The sequence below is a fragment of the Gopherus flavomarginatus genome, chromosome 2 (assembly GCF_025201925.1).
Source record: "Gopherus flavomarginatus isolate rGopFla2 chromosome 2, rGopFla2.mat.asm, whole genome shotgun sequence".
NCBI classification, from domain to species: Eukaryota; Metazoa; Chordata; order Testudines; family Testudinidae; genus Gopherus; species Gopherus flavomarginatus.
Window position 1 is genome coordinate 128,990,179 of NC_066618.1, and position 20,826 is coordinate 129,011,004.

The following is a 20,826-nucleotide window of genomic DNA, read 5'->3' on the forward strand; positions in this document are numbered from 1 at the left end:
GTGAAGACCTTTCCAAATGATGTCTGGGCAGTACTGTCACCTTGAATCTGTAGTCAGATAGATTGAAACAACAGATTGAGAAGGCATGAACTACCCCAATTTGTCTTGTTATAGCATTGGTTTAATGTCACTCTGGTTAACTACCAATCACCATTAATCATTTTAGCAGAAAAAACTGCTATTCTGAGATTGTGAACAGAGCTTGAGTACAATACTGCAACCTTAAAGGAAATGTATACACAAGTCAGTAAGGCCACTTTTAAACACATAGGAAATATATTTATGGGAAAAGATACCATGGGGGTCTGTAGAAAAGCATTTTTTTCTTCCAATTTTATAAGACAAGAAGTGCTGAAAATCATTTAGAAAATCTCCACTTTTATAACTAACACCTTTTAGTGTTCTCAATATGAACCCTTCATAACAGTGAATAAAACCTAAGAACACAAAGCAGATATTGGCACTTTTTGGTTAAATGGTTTCCAGGCTTGCTTTAGGACTTAGGAATGAACAGCCTTGTGTATTTCACACAGGAGGCTACTATAATTTTGTTGCTGAACTGAAAAGGATAGTTTTCCAAGGATTGTCTGTACTACAAAGAAAAATTCATAGTTAAAGTAGAAAAAATTAAAAATGATTTGAACTGAATATACTAATTTTAGCTGGAAAGAGTACAGGGCACTTTCTTTATGTTAAACTCAGAGAGTCATTCAAACTTAGTCAAGCTTAAAAAACTCACAACATTAATTTTTAATATTCTAAAGAGAGAAATGATAATGTCCCAAATGTGAACCCCTCCCCAGGAAATACTGGAAAGTGAAATATACTTCTGCTTTGTGTGAAATGGCTTTACATAGGGCAACATACCTACAATTTCTGATTGCACATAAGCCCATGTGGTGCATGAAGGATGCTGACTTCCCGTCCCCCCTACCACCACCACCACCAAAGGGCAGGCAGCTCAAGCTCTTTACTGACTTTTGGGCTTGATTTAATGAGGCTCAAGGGATTCTTCCTGATGCAGGTCGACAATCACCATTCTCTGCCATATACATTCAATTTCAGAGATAAAATAATGATTAACTTTCAAAGCTTTTATGTCTATTTTTATGTAATTACATCTGCTACAGCAGAAAGACATTTGCAGTGATAAAAATCTATAGATCTTACAGGAATAAAAGTGCTCAGTGAGTTTTGCAGAACTCAGCTGCTCTCAGCAGTGATCATTAGCTTCAATAGTATAACACAGGACAGGACAGGAGATTCTGTCTGTTTTAGAAAATATAGAGGAGAATGGGGGAAGACAGCAGAAAGAAGGAACACTGCTTTCATCAATCCAGCAATTAAAGTGTATATCCAAAACCAAACTTTGTAGCAATTAAAATTGTTACCTTTGAAGCAGATACTCTTGGATGTTTGGGACGTGAGTGCTAACAACCAGAAGAAAATAATGTGTATTCAAAACAGGGCTCCATGTAACTTGGGCTCCCTCTCATACTCCACTTCTAAGACCTCAGGTTATACATTATTCAGGGACAGTGGTCATAATAGTTACTTCCAACCAATGACAATGCTTTTTTATCTTCAAAGCTCTTGATAAACATTAGAGGCACACAGCACTATTAAGGGTCTGGCTATGACACAGTTCAAGCACTACACAATGGCTTCTGAAGTGCTCTAACATGCAGAGGCAAATGGGAATGTTATTGCATAAAGGAGAGCAGCACACATTCATTTCTGGAGCAAGTCAGCTCTACTGGCAGTTCCAGGGGCAGCAGGGTCATGACTCTACCTTCCCTCCCGATTTGGAATGGTGTGCTCCTAGCAATCGTAGCCCTGCAGTGTCACTATACTCAGGTGAGTACTGAGATTGTGATTGGTCTCATCCTAACATGTGGCTGGGGTGTTGTGGGGTTCTTTGTGCTCTCTCTCACCTTGTGCACTTCAAATCATGATTTGAAGACTTCAAGTTACAGAGAATCAACTTACTAGCTAGGGACTCTCTATTTCCATTACAGAAGCCAACAGCCATGTTTCAGGTTATAATGTGTGTGATTGGGTTTCTTCCTCTCACAGAAGAGATTTCTAGTCACTATTATCTTTGAACGAGCCCAGTCTGTAAATATTATCTGTATCAACTGAAGCAGGAATTCACAGTGTCAGATAACATCCCTGAGCATCTGGACAGCATTTATAGGAAGCAAACGCCTGCTCCTGGCAAAATCACATTCTGATGCCACCTGACAAATCCAGGAAGTTTTTGGAAAGTGTAGGGGACAATTTCCTAGTGCAAGTGCTGGAGGAACCAAATAGGGGCAGAGCTCTTCTTGACCTGCTGCTCACAAACATGGAAAAATTAGTAGGGGAAGCAAAAGTGGATGGGAACCTGGGAGGCAGACACCATGAGATGGTTGAGTTCAGAATCCTGACACAAGGAAGAAAGGAGAGCGGCAGAATACGGTCCCTGGACTTCAGAAAAGCTGACTTTGACACCCTCAGGGAACTGATGGGCAGGATCCCCTGGGAGAATAACATGAAGAGGAAAGGAGTCCAGGAGAGCTGGCTGTATTTTAAAGAATCCTTATTGAGATTGCAGGAACAAACCATCCTGATGTGTAGAAAGAACAGTAAATATGGCAGGAGACCAGCTTGACTTAACAGTGAAATCCTTGCTGTTCTTAATCACAAAAAAGAAGCTTATAAGAAGTGGAAGATTGGACAAATTACCAGGGAAGAGTATAAAAATGTTACTCAGGTATGCAGGAGTGAAATCAGGAAGGCCAAATCACACTTGGAGTTGCAGCTAGACTCATAGACTCATAGAACTGGAAGGGACCTCGAGAGGTCATCGAGTCCAGTCCCCTGCCCTCATGGCAGGACCAAATACTGTCTAGACCATCCCAGAGAGACATTTATCTAACCTACTCTTAAATATCTCCAGAGATGGAGATTCCACAACTTCCCTAGGCAATCTATTCCAGTGTTTAACTACCCTGACAGTTAGGAACTTTTTCCTAATGTCCAACCTAAATCTCCCTTGCTGCAGTTTAAGCCCATTGCTTCTTGTTCTATCATTGGAGGCTAAGGTGAACAAGTTTTCTCCCTCCTCCTGATGACACCCTTTTAGATACCTGAAAACTGCTATCATGTCCCCTCTCAGTCTTCTCTTTTCCAAACTAAACAAACCCAATTCCTTCAGTCTTCCTTCATAAGTCAATGGATAGACAGGGATGTTAAGAGTAACAAGAAGGTCAGGAAAAGTGTGGACCCTTTCTGAATGGGGGAGGCAACCTAGTGACAGAGGATGTGGAAAAAGCTAATGTATTCAATGGTTTTTTTGCCTCTGTCTTCAAGAACAAGGTCAGCTCCCAGACTACTGCACTGGGCAGCACAGTATGGGGAGGAGGTGACCAGCCCTCTGTGGAGAAAGAGGTGGTTCGAGTCTATTTAGAAAAGATGGACAAGCACAAGTCCATGGGGCTGGATGCACTGCATCTGGGGATGCTAAAGGAGTTGGCAGATGTTATTGCAGAGCCATTGGCCAATATCTTTGAAAACTCATGGTGATCGGCGGAAGTCCCGGATGACTGGAAAAAGCCTAATGTAGTGTCCATCTTTAAAAAAGGGAAAAAGGAGGATCCGGGGAACTACAGGCCAGTCAGCCTCACCTCAGTTCCTGGAAAAATCACAGAAGAGGTCCTCAAGAAATCAATTCTGAAGCATTCAGAGGAGAGGAAAGTAATCAGGAACAGACAGCATGGATTCATGAAGGGCAAGTCATGCCTGACTACCTAATTGCCTTCTATGAGGAGATAACTGGGTCTGTGGATGAGGGGAAAGCTGTGGATGTGTTATTCCTTGACTTTAGCAAAGCTTTTGGTACCGTCTCCCACAGTATTCTTGCCTGCAAGTTAAAGAGGTATGGGCTTGTAGCATGGTGGTTACCCGCTCCAGCCCTGAAAGGGTTAAAGCCAGCCCTGAGATAGGGCTGTGGCTGAAGGAAAAGTAAAGGCTGACTGGGGAAGCAGCCTCAGCTGGGGCCATGCCCCAATCAGGCCATAGCTGGCCCTATAAAAGGGCTGCTGGCCAGAGCTCAAGCATCTCTCTCTAGCTATTGAGAGAGACAGGCCTGGCTGCTGGGGAGCTGAGCAGGGTACCTAGAGTGGAGCAGGGATAGGGGAAGGCCAGATGAGCTGGGGAGCTCCAGCCTGGAAAACCCTCAGGCTGCAGGCCTTGCTAAAGGCCCAGAAAAGGTACTGGGGTTGCAGAGGGGCAGCCCAAGGGTAAGCAGAGGCAACAGGTCCAAACCCTCCTTGCTGATGATGAGTGGCAATTATACTGCAGTCCGCCCCAGTGAGTGGGAGATAGAAGGTGACTGGCAGTAGCCAAAGACTGAGGTGAGGTGGGAATAGGGGGTTGGGGGTTCCCTGGAGAGGGGAGGCCCAGTGAGACTGTGGGGTACTGCAGGGGGCAGAACCCCGAGAGAAGGGGCACTGGATCCAGGAGGGACAGGGGGGCCAGCGGCAAGGCGAGACACCGATCTGCAGAGGGTGCTCCGGAGGCTGGCATGGTAATTCCCTGGATGACCAGCAGGAGGATAGAAAGCTGGCTAGATCATTGGGCTCAACAGGTAGTGAACAATGGTTCCATGTTTAGTTGGCAGCCAGTATCAAGCAGAGTGCTCCAAGGATCGGTCCAGGGGCCGGTTTTGTTCAATATCTTTATTAATAATCTGGAGAATGGCGTTGATTGCCATCTCAGCAAGTTTGCTGATGATGCTAAACTGGAAGGAGTGATTGATATGCTGGAGGGTAGGAAGGGCCAGCTCCAGAGTTTTTGCTGCCCCAAGCAGCGGGGAAAAAAAAAAAAAAGCCACGATCGGACCTGCAGCTGAATTGCCTCCGAAGAGCCCAGCATGCCGCCCCTTCCCCTGGGCCGCCCCAAGCACCTGCTTGCTGAGCTGATGCCTGGAGCTGGCCCTGAGGGTAGGGATAGAATACAGAAGGACCTAGACAAATTAGAGTATTGAGCGAAAAGAAATCTGATGAGGTTCAACAAGGACAAGTGCAGAGTCCTGCACTTAGGACGGAAGAATCCCATTCACTGTTACAGACTAGGGACCGAATGGCTAGGCAGCAGTTCTGCAGAAAAGGACCTAGGGGTTACAGTGGACTAGAAGCTGGATATGAGTCAACAGTGTGCCCTTGTTGCCAAGAAGGCTAATGGCATTTTGGGCTGTATAAGTAGGGGAATTGCCAGCAGATCGAGGGATGCAATCATTCCCCTCTATTAGACATTGGTGAGGCCTCATATGGAGTACTGTGTCCAGTTTTGGGCCCCACACTACAAGAAGGATGTGGAAAAATTGGAAAGAGTCCAGCAGAGGGCAACAAAACTGATTAGGGGGCTGGAGCACATGACTTATGAGTGTCAGAAGGGTAGCCGTGTTAGTCTGGATCTGAGTTATGAGTAGAGGCTGAGGAAACTGGGCTTATTTAGTCTGCAGAAGACAAGAATAAGGGGGTTCCAAAGAGGATGGATCTAGACTGTTCTTAGTGGCAGGAGATGACAGAACAAGGAGTAATGGACTCTAATTGCGGTGGGAGAGGTTTACGTTGGATATTAGGAAACACTTTTTCACTAAGAGGGTGGTAAAACACTGGAATGGGTTACCTAGGGAGGTGGTGGAATCTCCTTCCTTAGAAGTTTTTAAGGTCAGGCTTGATGATGCCCTGGCTGAGATGATTTAGTTGGGGTTGGTCCAGCTTTGAGCAGGGGGATGGGCTAGATGACTTCCTGAGGTCCCTTCCAAGTCCAACCCTGATATTCTGTTCTATAATAGAGTGCAGCATGCTGATTCAGCAGACCTCGATGTTATTCATAAAGAAAAATCACAGGTGCAATTTGGTGGTCAAGGCTCTTGGTCAGGTTTATTATCCACAAATCATAGTACTAGTGCCACAGAGGCGCTAGAGACACACTAACACAGGTATGCCTGTGAAAAAGGTACCCATTCAATCAGCATAACATGACACAGTCTACTAGTCCAGCACAAAGTTCTTCCACTGGGGTGGGATCCATGCTGACTCTGGCTGCAGGGAGTGTGTGGACACAAAATAGCTTGGCTCAATGTATTTGTGGACTAAAAATTTTCCCAAAAATCTTCTGTCAGCTCCTGCGGGACAGACAAGTTCGCTGACAACCCACTATGAAGAAAGCCCTAGTGCAGCTTCAGCTGTTGAGAGTGCTAGGAACTCTGGGATATGAATGTACATGCCCACAGAGCTGAAGTTCTTACCCAGATCTGAAGAGTGCAGCATGGTTGTGAGGCCTGGGTCTCCATTGCAGTGTGAATGCTCAAGCACAGCCTTGAAAACACAAGTCCACACCAGTATTCCCTCTAAATTTTTACGTTCATGTGCAGAATGAATTTTGTTATGTGCACCCATATGGAGGTGATGTGCGACACATCACCTTCATATTGGCGCACATAACTAAATTCATGTGGTGGGAGTGGGGCCGAGGGGTTTGGAGTGCAGGAGGAGGCTCAGGGCTGGGGCAATGATGGCTCTGGCTGGAGTTGCAGGCTCTGGGGTGGGGGCGAGGATGAGGGGTTCGAGGTGCATGAGGGGACTCAAGGCTGGGGAAGAAAGTCGGAGTGAGGGAGGTGCAGGCTCTGGGGTGGGGCAGGGAATGAGGGGTTTGGGGTGTGGACTCTGGGGTGGGGACAGTGATGAGGGGTTTGGGGTGCAGGCTGCCCTGGGGCTGCAGTGGGGAGAGAGGACTCCCCCCAGCTCTCTCTCACTGCAGCAGCTCAGAGCAGGGGGAGAGACACCTCTCCTCTGGCTTCAGCAGGTCCACACTGAGGCCTCTCCTTGGTGCAGTCGAGCTTAATAGGCAGCTGCGCAGACACGCGGCTAAGAGGGAACTTAGGTCTACACGCCCAAGTCTAACAGATCCAGGCTTAATGTGCAGCATAGACAACCCATAGTCACCACCCTCTCAGTTCAGCAGACAAGAAGACAGAGGGGAGGTTTGTGTGTGTGAAAATCACCAGCACAAATGTTGTCCTGTCTGTCAAGTCGCCTCACTTTAAACAGAAGGATGCTGAGAACAGGAAAGGAAGGCTAGCCTCAACTGCCTGTTCAGTTGACTGGCAGATGCAGCAAAAGCCTGAACATTGCAGGGGAAAAAGAGAGATGAAATCACAGTACTTCCTTTCCGGTGGGATCAGGAAGGCATGGAATTAAACATTAAGTAATTGAGAATTTTAGAAATATTGCACCCCTAAGAAAAATGTGACTTTGGAAAGGCATGAGTCTGTTAAGCACAAACCAGATGATGTGTGGAAAGAGAGCTCCCCACACAGCTGAATTAAGAAACAAAGCATCCCCTTGTGAGTCTGAACAATTCACAGCGTTTAAAGATGGAACTGCAGACTAATAATCAGTAGAGCAAGTCAGGGTCTGATTTAAATGTGTCACATACTCCAGACAGGGTTAGATTAAGGCAATCCAAGGCCTCAGGCACCCTCACAGCATTGCCCCTAACCTGGAGTAGGAATAGTAGATGTCTCTCCCCTACCCCAGAATGCCAACAGGACCCTCACCTCTTATCCCAGCAGCTGGGTTGAAAGTGTGAGGGAGGGTGAGCCAGGCCCACTGCACTACTCTCCTGCCACACAGAGGTCTTTGCTGATGTGATGCTGGCAAGACCCACGGAAGAATACATATTGGAATTAACACTCCATTGAGATTCGTGGACAGTTCACATAGCCGGAATATGTTAGGCTCTCTGCAGGCTCAGACCTGGTCTACACTACAAAGTTAGGTCAATGTAAGATGCCTTGTATCAACCTAGCTGTGCATGTATCTACACTTAAATTTGTCCCTCACTGATGTAAGTGGCCTGTTACGCCAACATACCCGAACAGCATTGAGCCAACGTCAATGTATGGAGGTTGATAGAGCACCTGCGTAGGTGCTGAGTTACCTATGTCGACCATAACAGTCCTCCAGCAACTGCCTCACAATGTCTCACACTGATTGCTCTAGTCACCGTAGTGAACTCCACTGTCAAAGGGTCACATAAATGGGAATGGGGGGTTCTGGTCTAAGGAACCACAAAGTTTTGAAATTCCTTCTACTGATTGCCTAGCTTGGTGAGCATGCCTAGCAGCTCTCCACTGTTGAGTAAACTTCCCAGGTGACCATACTGACTACATGCTCCAGCCTGGAGTAGACAAGAGATATTGGATCTCCAGGGCCTGTGGGGAGAAGAGGCTGTGCAGGCACAGCTCTGAATCAGACAGAGAAATGTGGACATCTATGCCAACAGCAGTGCCATATGAAAGCCAAGGAGCTGCAGCAGATATACCAGGTGGTCAGGAAGGCCAAAAATCGATCTTCTGCAGAGCAGCAGATCTGACCATTTTACAACCAGTCATATGTCATACTTAATGAAGACCCCACCACCACCCCATACAACACCGTTAATATTTGAGAAGCCTAAGTCACAGGCCTCTGCCACGCACAGCAAGGAGGAGGTCGAAGAGGAAGAGGACCATGGGGACAAAGGACAAGCAACTGGGGGATCCAGATGCACAGCAAGCCAGGACCTGTTTTTGACTCCACCATAGTTTAGATAGTTGAATATGGACAAGCCCGCTGCAGGCATGGAACCTCTGATAAGTGTGTAGGTACATTTTCCATTATAGGGATACCTCCTGCCCCAAAATAGCAGGAAACAGCTTTTGATTTTTCTTTGCTTTACTTGTGCTAGAAGTAACCAAGAGAGATAGAGTTACTATCAGCTTTTGAGTCCTCTCTAAAGTTAGGTGGTAAGGACATTCAGAGCAGTTTCTTTATGTGCACAGGGATGTCCCTTAGAATCCTCCTGGGAGATCTGGATGAAATTTTCATGGAGGTATTCTGCAATCCTCTGCCACAGGTTTCTAATGAGGGCTGCCTTATTTATCCCTCCATGGTAGGACAATTTCCCACACCACTCAGCAATAACTTCAGCAGGCATCATTGCAGAACAAAGGCTAGTAGCATATGAGCCTGTGTAGCTTTGGGAAGACAGCAGTAACTGTGCTCTCTCTGCCTTTGTTACCCTCAGGCATAAGATATCAGCTAAAATCACCACCGCCTTTGGAAAACGGTGCCAATATTCAGTGCCAAGACCCTATACTTCTCGAATCATGCAACCAAGCAATTCCCTCCTCCTTTCCCCTATCCCCAGTGGGTCATACTCACCATGGCTGATGTTATGATTGGTACCATGCACAAGCAATCCCAAGTGAAAGTGAGAATGTAGGGCTTAAAACTTTAGAGAGCAAGGGGAGTGAATTCAGCCTCTCAAATTTTGCTTTCCTTAGACGTACCATTGTCAGAGTATTCACTATGTGTTTTATTTACAGCTGCTGTCACTGTGGCCTTCAGTGTCTCTCCCCACACCTGCAGAATATCTGAGAAGGAGGAGAAAAGATCCTGTAAGCCTGGTGGTATGGGCTCTGCCAAATAATCCTAGGCACCACTTAACCTGCCCCTTTTGGGGGGGGGGGGGATAGCTCAGTGGTTTGAGCACTTGCCTGCTAAACCTAGGGTTGTGAGTTCAATCCTTGAGGGGGCCAATTAGGGATTTGGGGCAAAAATCTGCCTGGGAATTGGTCCTGCTTTGAGCAGGGGGTTGGACTAGATGATCTCCTGAGGTCCCTTCCAACCTTGATATTCTATGAAGCCTGTGCTGTATCGGTCCATGAACAGAGGGCCTGGAGGATGAACAGATGAGATAGCCTAGAGAAAGAAAGTGGAGTGGAGAACAGTGCAGGAAAAGGAGAGGAAGATGCACCAAGACATAATGGGGCTTCTCGGGCAGCAAACACATATGCTGCAAGCTCTGGGGGATTTGCAGTTTCAACTACACTGAGCTCGCCTCCTTCTGCAGCTCATTGAGAACTCAATATTGAGACCTCCCTATAGCCCCCCCCCCACTCAACATTCCATGTGGCATCCGGGGCTGTTGCACTACACCTACCACTCCATCCCAGAGGACATTAAAAACAATCACAAATCTGCTTACAGTGACCTGTGAAAACCATAGTTGGTGCTGGTGTAGGTGAAATAGACATGAATGTTCTTTCCCTTCATAAGTTCTGGTTCCCTTAATTTATTAAGTTATAGTAAGTTTTAAATATATTTGTTTTAAAGTTTCACACATTTTTGCATTGAATTCTGTTACAAAATAAATGCCTATTATTTAAAACTTAATTCATCTTTAATAGTTGGCAACATCTGCTACCAAATGCTTAGCAAGTCTGAAAGCAATCAATTATTTGTTACCAGTAATGTGACAACTCATAGGCTAAACCACAAACAAAATAATATAGGAATATCCCATTGTCAATACATATATGTGCAGCAATCACCACGCAATTCCCAACAGGCCACAAAAGAGCTGGGCCAGGTAGAACACACAACACCATCACGCACTTCTCTGGTTGAGAGCTAACATGGTCTTTCAGAGTCTTCCTGAGCTGTATAGCTTTGTGCTTTTCTAGTAGCCCTTGTGTCTGGCTGTTCAAACGCAGCAGACAGCAGCTCCACCTCCACCCCGGCAGAAAGGTTTCACCCTCTGCTTCACAGACATTATGCAGGACAGTGTAGGCTGCTATAAACAGTGGGACATTTTTGTCACTGAAATCCAATCTTGTGAATAAAAAATGCCAGAATCCCTGCTATTGACCAAAACCACATTCAACTGTCATTTTGTACCTGCTGAGCTAGTAGCTGAATCATTCCTTGGTGCTGTTTAGGTGGCCAACATATGTCTTCGTAACTCAGGGTAGGCGGTCATCCATGACCACTACCGGCATTTCAACATTTCCAGTGCTAATCTGTTGCTCGGGAAAGAAAGTCCCTGCTTGCAACTTTCTGAAAGATGTAAGTATCATGGACCTTCCCTGACCAGCCTACGCTGATGTTGGTGAAGCATTCCTGGTGATCCATCAATGTTTGCATAACCATAGAAAAATAGCTCTTTCTGTTGATGTACTCTGTGGCAAGGTGCCACAAAATAAGGATATGCGTGCCATCAATTGCTCCACCCAAGTTCAGGAACCCCATTGCGGCAAATCGATCCACTATGTCCTGCACATAGCCAAGAATCACAATCCTGCATAGCAGGAGGTGATTAATGGATCTACACTTTTGCATAACCAACCCATTGTGACAAGTTCGATCACAGAAACCCCCTTGGGACTGTCACTTGATGTACTGAGATTACCTCTGAGCCCGTTTTCTCTGCCAGTTTGGGCCACCAGAACCCTGCCTTGTTGAACCAGACATGCCAGTCTGCTCCAACACAGACCTGGGGTCTGAACCACACACCCCAAAGCTGCAGATTTAACTGAAAACAGCTTAAGAAGTGCTCCTGTCTCCAGCACCCAGACACTCAGCTCCCAATGGGATCCCAACTCCAAATGAATCCGTTTTACTCTGTATAAAGCTTACACAGGATAAACTTGAATTTTCCACCCTCTATAACACTGATAGAGAGATATGCACAGCTGTTTGCTCCCCCAGGTACTAATTATTTACTCTGGGTTAATTAATAAGCAAAAGAGATTTTATTAAGTATAAAACATAGGATTTAAGTGGTAAGTAATAACGGACAGAACAAAGTAAGTTACCAAGCAAAGTAAAACAACACACACAAATCTACGCTTAATACATTAAGAAACTGATTACAGATAAAATCTCACCCTCAGAGATGTTACAATAAACTTCTTTCACAGACTAGACTCCTTCTTAGTCTGGGCTCAATCCTTTCCCCTGGTACAGTTCTTGTTAGTTCCAGCTCAGGTGGTAACTAGGGAATTTCTTATGATTGGAACCCCCTTTGTTCTGTTCTACCCCCTTATATAGCTTTGGCGTAGGGTGGGAAACTTTTGTCTCTCTGGGTCCCCACCCCTCCTTCGACATGGAAAAGGAGCAGGTTTAAGATGGATTCCAGTACCAGGTGACATGGTCACATGTCCTGTGAGACCTCAAGCCTTCATTCTTCCTGGCCTGACTCACAGGAAGGCTTGCAATTAAACAGAGCCATTTACAACCAATTGTCCTAGTTGTTGGGAGCCATCAAGATTCCAAACCACCATTAATGGCCCATGCTTTATATAATTACAACAGGACCTCAGAGTTATATTTCATATTTATAGTTTCAGATACAAGAATGATACATTTATACAAATAGGATGACCACACTCAGTACATTATAAGCTTTGTAATGATACCTTGCAAGAGACCTTTTGCATGAAGCATATTCCAGTTACATCATATTCACATTTATTAGCATATTTTCATAAAACCATATAGAGTGCAATGTCACACTCCCCATGGTGGATTTCCCCAACTCCAAATTGATTTGTGACTGATTGGTAGAAATGTGGTGTTGCAAGATTCCATAGTGCAATCATCACTCGCTTTTCCACGTTAAATGCATCTCTCATTTTGGTGTCCCTGCACTGGAGGGCTGGGACTAGCTCAGAGCACAGATCAAAGAATGTGGCCTTGTGTATCTGAAAGTTCTTCCGCCACTGCTCATCATCCCAAGACTGCATTACAAACCAATCCCATCAGTCAGTGCTTGTTTCTCAGGCCCAGAAGTGGCACTGAATTGTCTGCAGCTGCTCTATGAATATCACCAACAACTTTGAATTGGTTCTCGCTGTGCCCCACAGCAATCTGTCTTCCAAGGAATCTTCATGTTCCCTACTAATTCGGTTCTTTTTATGGCTTTGCAGAATTGTGCGCCCTGTGCTTGACAATAATGCAGAGCTGTGCAGGCTCCATGCTTCTGTCAGAGATAGCGGACAGCCCATTTATCTGTCTCAGACCTGGTCTAAACTACAAAATTAGGTCAACCTACATGTGTGCACATAACTTTGTCTCCGGCCAACGTAGACACCCTGTTATGGTGATGCAGTAACATCATCTCCCCTAAAAGGTGTTGAGTTATGATTGACCTACTGATGTCAATACAGTGTAAGTGTAGACACTGCTTGACTTATGGCAACCCTAATAGTCACCCAACAGCTGTCCCACAATGCACAATGGTGACCATTCTGCAGGAGTTACACAAACCAGAACCACTCATTCCCCCATTTGAAGCACTAGTGTATTTTTGAAATGTCTTTTCCTTATTGCCCAGCTTGGTGAACACATCTAGCCTCTCTCCTTTGTTTGGTGAAACTGCCCAACATACTGGTTCCCCACATTAGATGCACTTCTGCCTGGAGTAGATAGGAGGCATTGGATCTCCTGGACCTGTGGGGAGAAAGTGTTGTGCATATACCACTACAGCCCAGTCATAGAAATATGGACATGTATGAACAGATTCCACAGTGGAGGCAGGTAAAAGGATATGATAGGGATCAGCAGCTGCATCATGTGAAAGTGAAGGAACTGCAGCAGGCATCCCACAAGACCACAGAGGCCAACAATCAAGCTGACATCAACTCTCAGTCCTGCTAGTTTTACAATGAGCTGCATGCAATCATTTGTGGAGACCTCACCAACATCCCATTGACTGCCATGGATACTTCCAAGGAGCCCAAGACAGATACCCCTGCTGTGAACAGTGAAGAGGAGGAGGAGGAACACAGAGCAGGAGAGTCCAGCTATGCCAATAGGCAGGATCTTTTCGAGACTCCAATGCAGTCTAGCTAGTCATGCCTGCTGAACACAGATGAGCCCAATCCAAGAGAAGGCACCTTGGCTAAGTGTGGATGCCTTTTTCCTTACAATGTTTAAATGTAAAGATGGCACCTAGCCCAACTCCAAGTTAGCAAAAGTCAGGTATCAACTTTTCGTTGTTTTAGAGTATGGAGAGGCACAACAAACAAAGGTAGAGTTATTTGCTTTTCATTCCCATGTAGAGTTTAGGTGGGGGGGGAGAAGGGTGTATGAGCAGTTTATGTACATTGAGATGTCCCTTCCGAGAGATCCCAATGAAACTTTCATGAAGGCATTCTGCAATCCTCTCCTGAAGGTTTCTAGGGATGGCAGTCTTTTTAACTTCCACAGTCGGACACTCCCATGCCACTCTGCAATGAGTTCGACACGTACCTTACAGTAAACTGCCTAGTGCCATCTGAACCCAGGCACTTTCAGGATGCAAACAGCAGCTGTGGTGGTGTCTCTGCCTTTATTACCCTCAGGAGTGAGATATCAGCCAAAATCACAACTTGTGGAAAATAGTTCCAGTGTTCCGTGCTACTGCCCTGTACTCATAGTCATAGAAAAAGGGGCCAAAACGTTATTGTTTCATGCAACCAAACAATTTCCTCTTTACTTTGCCCACTACCACTTAGCCCTGATAGGCCACACTCACCATGGCTGGAGACTAGTGCAGTGCAGAGGCATTCCATAGCTGAAGTGTCAATAAGCATGTCTTATTTAAAACTTCTGTAGAAATAAAGGAAGTGAGTTCTGAAACTTGCTTCTCACTTTCCATTGTGACTGTAAATACAGTGATACATCCATCTGTTTTATCCATAGCTGCTACCATTCAGGCCTTGAGGGACACTCCCTCCGCACTTGTGGAATGCCTGATATTCATGAAGAGAAAAAGAAAGAAAAGGACTAGGGAGGACATGTTCAGTGAGATTCTACAAGTTAGTGTACCGTCACCCTGTGAACAGAGGGCCTGGAGGATGGATATGGCAGATAGCATAAAGAAAAGAGTGGACAGGAGAAAGGCCCAGGAAAAGGAGAGGGAGATACAGCAAGACATAATGGGCATGCTCAGGCAGCAAAACACAAATGCTACAGATGCTCGTTGACCTGCAGAGGCAACATTCAGGGCCCATCACTGGAGAACTCCATTTCAGCACCTCCCTATACACCCCAACATTCCACGTGGCATCATAGGGCACCTTACTACCCCTCCCAAACAAAAGCTTTACATACATTGGTCTGAGAGAGCTAATCAAAGCAGCACTACTTGTAATTGTTCAGGACCACAGAACTCATAGGTTCAGTGCAAAACAGAAAATGATTATAAATGTACAGAAAGCACTGCATAATTAATAACTGCATTAACAGGGTTATATTCATACACACACACACACACACACACACACACACCAAGCACTACACAATTCTTAAAACAGCCCCTAAAACTACAGGGGCAGGTAGAGCACAATCCACTGCCCAATACTGCGGACTCTTCAAATGTTCTTTCAAAGCATCCCTCAGCCACATAGCTCCACACTGATCTCCTCTAATGGGCCTTGTGTTTGGGTATTCAAAGTCAGCAGACCGATGTTCCACCTCTAGGCTTCACCCTGAGGGCAACTTTTTCTCCTTTGCCTCACAGATGTTATGCAGGACACAACAGGCAGCCATAATAATTGGGATATTTTCCTCACTGAGATCCAGTCTAGTTGATGAACACCACCAGTGTCTCTTAAACCTATCAAATGCTCATTCATCTGTCATTCTGCACCTGCTGAACCAGTAGTAGAATCTTTCCTTGGTGCTGCCAGGATGGCCAGTGTACGGCTTCATGAGCTAAGGGAGAAGAGGTAGTCCGGGTCCCCCAGGATCACTACTGGCATTTCAACTGTCCTGTAGTAGGTGACTTCTGGGTACCCGTCTCTGTCCATCTGTTTCCTCACTTCCCCAGGTGGGTAGTGTAGTTATAAGAATGCTCGATAAAGATCTTGTAGGTATTTGTCTCAACACCCACACTTTGCCCAATAAGGAAAACAACAGAACACCACTGGCCATCACATACAGCCCCCAGGTAAAACCTTTCCAGTACATCATCAATGATCTACAACCTATCCTGGAAAACAATCCCTCACTCTTACAGACCTTGGGAGGCAGGCCAGTCCTCGCTCACCGACAGTCCTGGAATCTGAAAAAAATGCTCACCAGCAATTACACACCACACCACAGAAACACTAACCCAGGAACCAATCTCTGTAGCAAACCTTGTTGCCTATTCTTTCCCCATATCTACTCTAGTGACACCATCAGAGGACCCAGTCACATCAGTCACACCATCAGGGGCTCATTCACCTATACATGTCATCTACTAATGTTATATATGCCATCATGTGCCACCTTCCCTGAGTCCCTTCATATGTCCTGCACCCCTCCTCTGCCCCAATCCCCTTCCTGCACACCACACCCCCTCCTGCACCCCAACCCCCTGTCCCAGCCCTGCATACAATTTCCCCACCCAGATATGGCCCTTGGCCCAAAAAGTTTGCCCACCCCTGCTATAGGATATCCAGGAGTTTGTACTGAGAGTCCTGGGCCTCTTCCAAGTGGATGTAGAGCTCTTCTACTCTCCAAAGTAGTTCTTGGAACTGTCTGTCATTCAGAGAAGATGGGAAGGATGAAGCAACAACCTCTTTGGGTGAAGAAGAGGAAACCTCTCTGCACAGGTGGATCTGGTTTGTCTTCCTCCTCCTCTATAGGCTCAAGAGGATCTGGTTGACCTGTTGAGGGTTAAGGGTGATCTCTATTGGATTGCATCATGCTGGATGCCACATGCAGGTATCCTGTGGCCCCCAGTAAGGCCAATATGGTCAAAAGTAGGCTGTGGTGAAGAAGAGGATGGTTCCACTAGTACATCATATTCTCCTGATGAAGTCTGGTCTGGACCCAGTGGTAGCACAATCAGTACCAATGTTGGGAAGCCATAGCTAGTGGATAGAATGTGAGATGAGGTTATTCCTGGTGCTAGAATCAACCTGGTGCGAACAGGTCCCAACTACAGGGAGAGATTGCAGGTTCTAGAGGATGAAGATATCTTGTTGAGCAGTGTAGGACACCTAATCCTTAGTAGTCTGTGTCTTGTTGTGTCACACTGCTGGACATAGGCACCAACTCCGTGGGTGCTCCAGGGCTAGAGCACCCACAGGGAAAAAGTGGTGGGTGCTGAGCACCCACTGGCACGCCCCAGCAGCACTTCCTCCTCCCCCAGTGCCTCCCACCCATGGGGAGAAGGGTGAGGACATAGCATGGTCAGGTGAGGGGGCGGAACTGGATGGGAAGAGGCCAGGCAGAGATGAAGTGGGGCAGGAAAAGAGGGTGGGGGTGGGATCTTGGGGGAAGGGGTGGAGTGGAGGCAGGGACTGGGGCAGAGCCGGGGGGGGCTGACCACACCCCCAACACTTTGGAAAGTCAGCACATATGCTACCAGATTCAGTGTAAGTGGACTCTTCGTAACCGGTGGTTCCTTATGTCCCTGACACAGAACATGAGAAAAGCAAGGGAGCAGGTGTGGATCAAAAGATACTACTTGCTAGAATTCTCCAATCTGAGGCGTATGCAGCACATGCGTATCCCACAGTGAAATAAAGGCAGGAATCAGTACTTGAATAACTACATTATATCCAAAAACAATACACTGTATAGTCAGCTCAGCTGTTATATCCTATCTTGTTTTGTCAGATTTATCAATTCCTATACATTTATTCTATCCCATAAAAACTGCTGAACATTTGATGTTTAAGTAATAATTACAGATCTTGCAATATGAGTGATGCATATAGATCACTTAGATCTATTCTACTGTTCTGTTTTGAAGAAAGACTCAATATTTACATTATGTATTACAACACAGGTGACAGGTGCTCTGAACACAAACGATTTATAAAACAATTATGGGCGACTAAATTAGATAGACTACATATGGTCACCTTAAATGTAATTTGAAGGAAAAAAATACACTGAACTTGGATGTGGATTTTTATTTTTTTCTAGTTACAGCAGAAGTGGATACATTAATAAAAGAAATGGGCATAGAACTGTAGATCTGCAAAACCTAAAAATAGGCTAAACTGCAAGATCAAAATTCACCAAGCAGAAGTAATCTTCAGAAATTTTCTTTAAAAAACACTGCATGACTTAACCATAATCTAATTACAGTCTTGGTACCAAGGATTAACATAGGCATTTTAAATTAACCTGAACCTAAACAGGTCCACACACTTAGAATACCCGGAAATAAATGCAGAACATTCCATTTGTTTATAACTTTGTGCTGCCCCCTGCTGTGCCCGGTGTTTCTCTGCACTTAAGCAGTGGGATCCTTTGATAACTGCAACATTAGAAAGCGGCAGAGTCCTGTGGCACCTTATAGACTAACAGAAGTATTAGAGCATAAGCTTTTGTGGATGAATACCCACTTCATCAGAGGCATGACACTAGAGCGAATCTACTTCTTGGGTGGAGGTGGGGAGAAAGAGGCAACCATCTCATTTTGGAAACAAACATTTGGCAGCGTAAGATGCAGAAGACATCTTACAGATGTGTAGTGGGATTTTGCAGGTATCCATTTGCAACTTGTGTAAATGCAGCAATGAATGTCACTACTTTACGTACTTTTTAAGGTACATTTAAGGCAACGCTAACAACTCCACCACCTTTAGGATTTTCCTTCTTTGATTTTTATACACTGATTACATTGTACATTATGATTAACCATATACAGCAATTGTTTTTAGGAGAACAAGGATTTAATTTGGAGACCACTCTTTTTTAATTGAATTTCGCCTATTAGTAGTAGATTCACGTTTACACAGAGTAAGTTGTGCTCTGGAAAAAAATCAAGTGTACAAATTGGTTACATTATAGTACTGAACATCACTATGTGATTGTTACAAACCTCAGTTGATGCTAAAGCTCTGTATCAATGATAAAAGCAGCAAAGAGTCCCGTGGCACCTTATAGACTAACAGACGTATTGGAGCATGAGCTTTCATGGGTGAATATCCACTTCATATCATGCATTTGACAAAGTGGATATTCACCCACGAAAGCTCATGCTCCAATATGTCTGTTAGTTTATAAGGTGCCACAGGACTCTCTGCTGCTTTTACAGATTCAGCCTAACACGGCTAGCCCTCTGACACTTAGTGCTTAGAAGCCATAGCCATGAACCAAGACTGCACTGTGCAAGGCACTGTATAGTCACAAAAGTACAGTCCTTGTTGCAAAGAGCAGCTTACCATCTAATTAAGTTTGATTATGTCTGTCTTGCAGTCTTATAATTACTAAGTATCAGAGGGTAGCCGTGTTAGTCTGAATCTGTAAAAGCAGCAAAGAGTCCTGTGGCACCTTATAAACTAACAGACACATTGGAGCATGAGCTTTCGTGGGTGAATATCCACTTTGTCAAATGCATGATATGAAGTGGATATTCACCCATGAAAGCTCATGCTCCAATAGGTCTGTTAGTCTATACGGTGCCACAGGACTCTTTGCTGCTTTTACAGATTCAGACTAACACGGCTAGCCCTCTGATACTTAGTAATTATAAGACTGCAAGACAGACATAATCAAACTTAATTAGATGGTAAGCTGCTCTTTGCAACAAGGACTGTACTTTTGTGACTATACAGTGCCTTGCACAGTGCAGTCTTGGTTCATGGCTATGGCTTCTAAGCACTATGATCATACAAATAAATAAATACATTGCTAGCCATTTAACTTGTCCAGCTTGTCTAAGTCTTCTTTCTTATAGAACATTGACCTAATAATTAGAAGACATGAGTTCTATTCCCAGCTCTGCCACTAACTTGCTAAGTGACCTTGGGTAAATCACTGTCCCTCTCTGTGCCACAGGTTCCTCATTCCTACTAGGAATATACCCGAGATCCATGGATGAGGAGCAATGCATGAACTATTTCTTACTGTGAGAGTAAACACAACATATCTTCAGTGGAATTTTCAACAGTTTAACAGACTTCAAAACACAAGCCCCATTGATTTTCAGTGTCATTTGTTTTCCCAAGTCACTTGGTGTTCAAAAATCTCACCCTAAATCCTTAACAGGGTGTAGCCTACTAATTTTGAAACAAATCACAGGCATTATTAAAATCTATACTTTTTTAAAAATAAATTAGAATGGGCTACTGCAGGTAAACAGGTTTCACAGTAGTAGTAGTGTTAGTCTGTATCAGCAAAAATAATGAGTATTTGTGGCACCTTAAAGACTGACAAATTTAATTGGGCATAAGCTTTCGTGGGCTAAAACCCACTTCATCCATTTCCAGTCTTTATTCAGGCCTAATTTGATGGTGTCCAGTTGTAGATCCTTGATAATGCGCTGGAGATGTTTTACTTGGGGGCTGAAGGTGATGGCTAGTGGCGTTCTGTTACTTTCTTTGTTGGCCTGTCTTGTAGTAGGTGACTTCTGGGTACCTTTCTGGCTCTGTCATTCTGTTTCACTTGCACATCTACAAATGTGGTATATACCATCGTGTGCCAGCAATGCCCCTCTGCCATGTACATTGGCCAAACTGGACAGTCACAAAAGAATAAATGGACACAAATCAGATGTCAAGAATTATAACATTCAAAATCCAGTCAGAGAACACTTCAATCTCCCTGGACACTCAATAACAGACTTAAAAGTGGCAATTCTTAAAAAAAACCCTTCAAAACAGATTTCAGAGTAGCAGCTCATCTCAACTGATTGGACTCTTCCAGTTGGTATGCATACTTTTACCTTTTCATGTTCTCTGTATGTATAAATATCTCCTGTCTGTGTGTTCCATTCTATGCATCTGAAGAAGTGAGCTGTAGCCCACGAAAGCTTATGCTGAAATAAATTTTTTAGTCTCTAAGGTGCTCCAAGTACTCCTCTTCTTTATTCAAAAATCAGACTCCAACAAGAAACTGCAGAACTGGAATTAATTTGCAAACTGGACACGGTCAAATTAGGCCTGAATAAAGACTGAGTGGGTGGGTCACCACAAAAACTAATTTCCCCATACTAATTTTCCCCTACCATTACTCACAT